This window comes from Odontomachus brunneus, unplaced genomic scaffold (assembly GCF_010583005.1).
Source record: "Odontomachus brunneus isolate Ranch 3 - 2012 unplaced genomic scaffold, Obru_v1 Obru_scaffold_138, whole genome shotgun sequence".
Lineage (NCBI taxonomy): Eukaryota > Metazoa > Arthropoda > Insecta > Hymenoptera > Formicidae > Odontomachus > Odontomachus brunneus.
In genome coordinates this window covers 428,619-435,934 of record NW_022639588.1, presented here as the reverse complement: position 1 = coordinate 435,934, position 7,316 = coordinate 428,619, and positions in this window count along the sequence as shown.

Here is a 7,316-nt window from a genome sequence, read left to right as displayed (position 1 = left end):
GAATTATAGCGCGCGATGTTATGAAACGAGTTTTGTGCTTATAGAGATCGTCGTACAACATCGTGCGCTCTGATTCGTTAGTCTTTTTTATTCATTCGCAAAATTTTACATGATTGTTCGCAAAATATCAGGGATCTTCTACCTTCACGTGCTCTTGTATGTTTCCTGCGAACGTAGGAAGTAACAATATTAGACTGATATATATATATATATATATATATATATATATATATATATATATATGTCTAATACACACACACACACATATATATATATATGTATGTATGTATATATGTATGTATGTACATACATACATATAGATACATACATTATATATACAAACTTATATATACATATATATGTTTGTATATATACATATGTGTGTATATGTATATATGTATATATACACACGTCACACACATTTATCAAATTATAGGGTTCGACGAATTGAGTCTGTTGCATCGTAGTAGATACATTTAGCTATTTTATAAAGTTTTCTATCAGTTTGTACAGTGTATCTATACATGCAATCTATTGTTTATTATCACTAATTATAAAGTGTAATATTACATGTAAGATATTATATTTTATGTTATTATGTAAGATAAATTAATGACGTTTTCTCTACATGTACACGAGGTACTAATTTCTAAATGGAAACGATATTTCATGTTACTCGCTGATAGGAGGTACTTTTCCTGATATATCAGCACAAGGTACGGGATGCACGAGATAATAATAAATATAGTGATTCAATTGGAGGTACAATTCACGATGCTTTTGTTTAGGAAATACAAAGCTTCCCGTATATATCTCTGATATATATACACATATATATATATATATACGAGATACCCGGCATTACAAATGTACCGCCAACACAATAACGGGAGATCGCGATATAAGGATTTATTATATAAGCCGTCAGAACATCATCAGAGTCGTTAAGATCACCGCGTGCCGCTCGATCATTAGATTAAGCAACGCCTTAGCGCGGTCAGGACATGGATGGTGACCGGTCGGTTGGTGGCTTAGAATGGGCCAATATCTAGTACATTTTTTTGTACCGTCATAAGTTCTAACAATTGAAAACCTCCTAATTTGATGGTATTATCTTCTTTTCTGTTTTTGACCGTACTTATATCCCTTGTAATATTAGGTAGAGTTTTAATTTCAACCTGTACCACCAATTTTTGGCGATACATGCTTAAAAGTGTATACACATACACATATATGAAAATATATATATATAATACATATATATATATATATATATATATTTTATATATAAAAAATATATATTATATATATATATATATATATATATATATATATATATGTATGTATGTATTTTATACAACTGATTATTATATATATATATATATATATATATATATATATATAAATTTTGCGCAAGTTGACGTTAATCTCGATGCGTCAGAAAAACTATTTGTAAGATTCTGATCTATAAGTTGATCACTGTGTCAAATTTTTAATATATAATAAAAGTATCTTGTACATTTTTTTCTTTACATACATTTGGAATGATATTATCACAATAACTAGTATAAAATTGTTGATCGAGATTGCGTGAATTACAAAACCCCGGTAAAATCATTATCACATATATATATGTATATCAATGTTACGAATGTTAAATTATTTCATCACATTACTTGAAAGTTTCCTCTTTATCATGTTATTCCCTGTGCAAGTATTGTACATATTTGATAAGCGCAGTTAAGATTAAAAAGAATTTCTCTTTTAGCGAGCAAAGATTCTTTCACATCTGGATTTCCCCTTGTAATAAATTTTCCCATCGCATCGATTAGCCAGAAATGAAGTGTTAGCATTGGCTGCGATGATCAAATTATACAATTGGTGTCGTCAGGATTCCTGTAGTGGAAAATCGTTCTTGCAGGACAGCGAGCCGGGCAAGTTTGAGAACCGCTTCGTTGCATTATCAATGGCAACAGGCCGAGAACTGTCGTCTATCTGGGCGCCAGTGGTGCTCCGTGATGACACAGACTTCCGAGCGGCATTCACGAATCATTTTCAGTATGCACGAGATATCGCAAATGGTGAATTCCTCGGAGCAACATGAAACGTACTAAAAACTTGTATTCTCTTCAGACTTTCTTAACCAACTTTCATTCGTTTCTTATCATGTATATTATCATTGACGCGAATTTTCACGATTGCCCGTTCTTAGGAAAAATTGCTTAGCTAAAATTGCTTAGAAAAAAAATAGCTAAAATTGCTCGTGAAGCGAATCTTATTCTGTCGTGAGAGCTCGCTCCGATATTTCGACGGTTTACGAAGGCGAAATTCGGGAGGAAAATAGACGAAGCCTATTGTCGTCGTTAGATCTATACGTGTCATTTATTATTCTCTCTTTACAGCAGCTATTCCGTGATCATCGGTCGTAAAAAATCGACGACCGTTCGTTCTTCTCGCTTATTACTTTTGTACGTGGATCTCCGCATGTCGCGCGTTACTCGGGTCGATGAAATGAAATGAGGTATGAGAAATGGAGAGGAAGGTGAAGTAATTCATGGATATCAGTCTCTTTAAACAAGCCGAGTAAAACAACAATGAACACGGAGGAGAGACACGGCGCATTTACCAGGACGTGACCACGTGCCAACGATCAAAGCGACACGTGAACTCTGACGCGGTGTGTGCTGTCGGCGATAGTTCTCGAAGAAGAAAAGAAAGAGAAAAAAAAACAGAGAACATAGGATCGTACTTTGTTGAAGTAATCCTAAATAAAAACTATTTATACGTGCATATACGGTGCGTCCCAAGACCATCGTCGCTGCTTGCATCGACGGATTTTTCTCACCGATTTAGAGTCTCGATTTCTTCTAGCAAAGTATCGAGAGCAAAAATAAGAGAGAGAGAGAGAAAGAGAGAGAGAGAGAGAGAAAGGGAAGACAATAAAAATTGACTGCTTTTTACCGTTAGTGTTTCAACGCAATGTACAAGTTAATCGACTGTCAGTCGACTTCGTCACGGTATAGTTCAGAGTCGAACGATTGTGAGAGAAAGAGAGAATCAGACTACATGGAGACTAAAATCTTTAATGTCGAGGAAATGCTGATTCTAAATTGTTCAAGAAATCCGTGGATTACACGAGTGGCGGTAGTTATGAGACATTTTGTATATATGTATATATCTATATATAATATATATCTATATATGTATACTATAAACATAAGACCGCTCAGGAGCGATTCCCTCCTCATTTCCTTCAATTCCCCCAAGTCCCCTTTATCGTTAACGCGCGTATATAAATTACCCGACTAATTACAGAGCCGCGTCTCGTGTTACGCAACGGAGCGCGACGCAGAACGCGTGCTTTTATCACAGAGAGAACGAAATAGTCGTTTCGGGGCTTTAGAGTCACAGAGGGTACACTTTCGACGCTGATGCGAAAAATCCAACGGACACACGTCGCCCGATCGCGTAACACCGCGCGGCCCGTACGCTTCGAGGACAGTTTCTAGAACTGTCGGGCGCTGGCAGTTTGCTCGGAGTAAACCAATTTTCGGATGAGCAGCGTCGACTGCTGTGTATGTACAATGCAAAAAGAGTGGCCCGAGTTGGCCTCTCTCGAGTGTCATGATATGATTCACCAATTAGCGGAGCCGCGAATTTGCGCATCGGTTTCTTCCATTCTCCGTCGACGTCGACGACGGCACGCGAGCGAGGAAGGAAACGCGAAGGGAATCGGCGAGAACGATGATATTCGTAGTATTTTCGTACAAGCACAGGCAAGTGTATATACATAGTCCACTACTGAATTAACGTCGTAAAAAGTGGAAATGTACGCAGAAACGTAAAATCAGAGAGAGATCCGCGGGAGATAAGTGGTTCTATCACACATCAATTTTGGCGAAACGGTTTAACGTCTCCTTCTCCTTCTCCTCCTTCTCCTTCTACCCCTCGTCCTCCTCTTGCTCCTACGGTAAAGGACGCGCATGCGCAGGCGCGATCTTTATCGATTTCGCAGAGAAACGAACTTCTTCGCAGACGCATCAACACGAAGAAGGATAGATCGCAAGAAATGGCGATGCTCCTCTCGTGAATCTTTCCTAATCGCGACAATTGCTCTAATCGAATTTCGGAGATCGAGGCGGACGACTTTTCTTTCCTTTTCTCTTCCTTTTTTCTTTTTCTTATCACGGCTTCCGCGTTTTAAGCTTTTCGCTTATAGAACTATAGTGTCCGTTTACACTAATCGTTTAATACGCGCACCAAACAGTAGGCTTTTCATCAAATGACCTTAATTTAGGCAATGTGTGTAAACGATGGAGTATCAAGCTGATAGGATAGGCACTATAAAAAGACATATCATACCAATTTAACATGTTGACTGCTCATAGAAATAGATTGCGTATACTTATGAGATGGTTGAAGCCAAGAGTAAAGAACAGAGTTATATTGAATAAGATGTTTTCTCTATCGCGCAATATTGCAGGAGAAGGTGATGGAAACAAAAGAGACAGAGAGAGAGAGAGAGAGAGAGAGAGAGAGAGAGAGAGAGAGAGAGAGAGAGAAACACTGAAGGAAATAGAGGACACGTTGACCATATAATTGCTTAGCAACTAACCTTCCTACCAACTAGGTAATTAGATCAATAAGCAATTAGGAAAATATCTTACTCTCTATTGTCCTCTCTTATTAATTTTTTCTTATTAATGCTGACTCCAGTTTTCCAATGGGAATGCGCAGTCTATTTCTATAAGTTATATCGACTGCTACAGTGACTACAGGGAACTTGCTCTCGACGTCATTTTAGAAGTAATCTGTTATTTTAATGTGTTAACGAACCTCTTTAGAGAGATATTGACACCTATGCATTTAGATATATTGAATTATTTTTTTCTAATTCGAAGACATTGTCGGCAAAATACAATGAATATTGTTATGAATAAATAGTTACCGCAAAAGTACTATAAGAAAAAAATAAATTTCGTCATATGATTAAAGAAAAGTTTTGATCTGGATAACTGCAAAATAGGAGGATATTACGATTTTTTTTCGAACAAATAGATAAATATATTAGTCTAGAGTTTTTACTATATTATTTATTATTGTTTTAAATATAAAAAAAATTAAATTAAAAAAAGGAGATTGAAATTCCGTTCAAGTTATTTTTGTGTTGAGCGCGTATGCCTCTAATTGGTGGACATTATAGGTCGTGTAATGATTTGAAACAAATGGGACAAGAAAATTTAAAAACTATATTAAAGGACCCTTCATTATAAACATCATGAAAATGGGTCCCGGTTAAAATGGCTGAATTTGAAATGTTATATATTTTTGGTCACTGAACAAAAAGTTCCTCAGGCAAAAAAAGATGTGAATTAAACACATTATTGTTTACAAGAACATGAAATTTGAACACATCATTGTTTACAAGAATTGATTGCTGATTAGAATTCTGTGGGAAAAATCATGACGGAAATGTATATAACGTTTTCCTATACAACGTATTATTTGTTGCAAAATTAGCAATGAACAAATGATTGAAACCTACTCCAGTAACCTGACCAGTAACTTACTCCAGTAATTATGCTATGAAATTAAAACAAGTACTGTTATACACCTGCGATTAGCCTATAACATTATAGTTACCGGAGTTTATCATATAGAGATTGCAGTGCAATTTTAGACTCCTTTGGGATGCACGTACAAAAAGCTCGTGAGAGGCAAGGGGACTTACGAATAAAAAACATCCCAAAGGAGTCTAAAATTGCACTGCAATCTCCATATGGTAGACTCCGGTAACTATAATGTTATAGGTTAACTGCAAGTGTATAATAGTACTTGTTTCATAGCATTACGGTCAGACTACTGGAGTAGGTTTCACTATCAGTCATTTGTTTATTGCTAATTTTGCAACAAATAATGCGTTATATAGGGAAACGGTATATACATTTCCGTCATGATTTTTCGCACAGAATTCTAATCAGCAAGCAATTCTTGTAAACAATAACGTGTTCAAACAAATAATATTTAAACAAAACGTGTTTAAATAGTTTAACTCTTAAGCACTGACATAGACCTACAAAAATATTTCGAAGTTTGATAATTACCTGAGAAAATATGCGAAACGTCTTTCCTTGTCGCTACTTCGTATCTTACGGGCTAAAGATGGACGCGATGTGTACATACACGCTTAAGCGGGAGTGAAACAGCAATAAGTTTTTTTATTTCATTAGGAATCTATCAGACTCCTGTCAGTGTTTAAGGGTTAAACAATACTATCTTAAACTTAAACAAATTATTTTTTAACCATTTTGTTGACTAAAAATTGATATTGTTTCACTATATCATTTTAGTCGGGGCCCATTTTTATGATGTTTAGCGCGGGATCCTTTGCTGAAGTATAAATCTAAATGCTTTGAAAAACGCCCAGAATTAGCATTTTTCCTGGAAACGCTAAGTGAAAAAAAAAGAAAAAAATTGAAACTTCGAAGTGACATTTGTCGAATTTCGACTTTCTGCGTGTAACAAAGATTGATCTTCCAGCAAATTTAATATAGTGTTTAAATTTTCTTGTGCCATCCTGCTTTAGATTATTACATGAGCTGTAATGTTGTTTAACAATTAGAGACGTCCGGCGATATTGCGATGAACACAAAAATCTGGTGGACGAAATTTCCATTTCCTAGAAATAAAAAAATAATTTATTTTTAAATAGTAAACAGTGTGTGTGTGTGTGTGGTCAAAATTTTATACTGATATCTTTACGAATTTCTTTGAAACAAATTTATAAAGACCTATTTTTTTCTTCGGTTATCTAACCTAGAATTTTCTCCTAAAATCAAATAATCTTTTTATTTTAATAAATCTATCTCTGGTAAGGTTAATTACATTCAATAAAAAAAAAATAGTTAATTAAGCCATTAAAAGCCACAGCAGCGTGTTTATAATAATTTAATAATGCATTAATATTATAAAGATATACATATAATTATAACGAAGTCAAACGTTTAGGTTGTGTTTTCGACCCTTTTTAGTGACAAAAAAAATATATATAAGACTTTGGTTTGGTTTGATTTCATTGGAGTGACTTCACTTAACAACTTTGACTCTTCGCATAATTCTGAAAAACATACTCGGAGTAACACCTATTACCGCAGACTGCTTGTTATCTCTCAGCAGGATTTTATTGCTTTAATACTGATACATTTTTTTACCGGATTGACTTAAAACGATTTGCGTGGGAACGATTGCGCTTTACTCTTATTTTTTGTAATTGCGAGTTTGACATATATCTGATTTTTTATATAGGTTTTTTGACG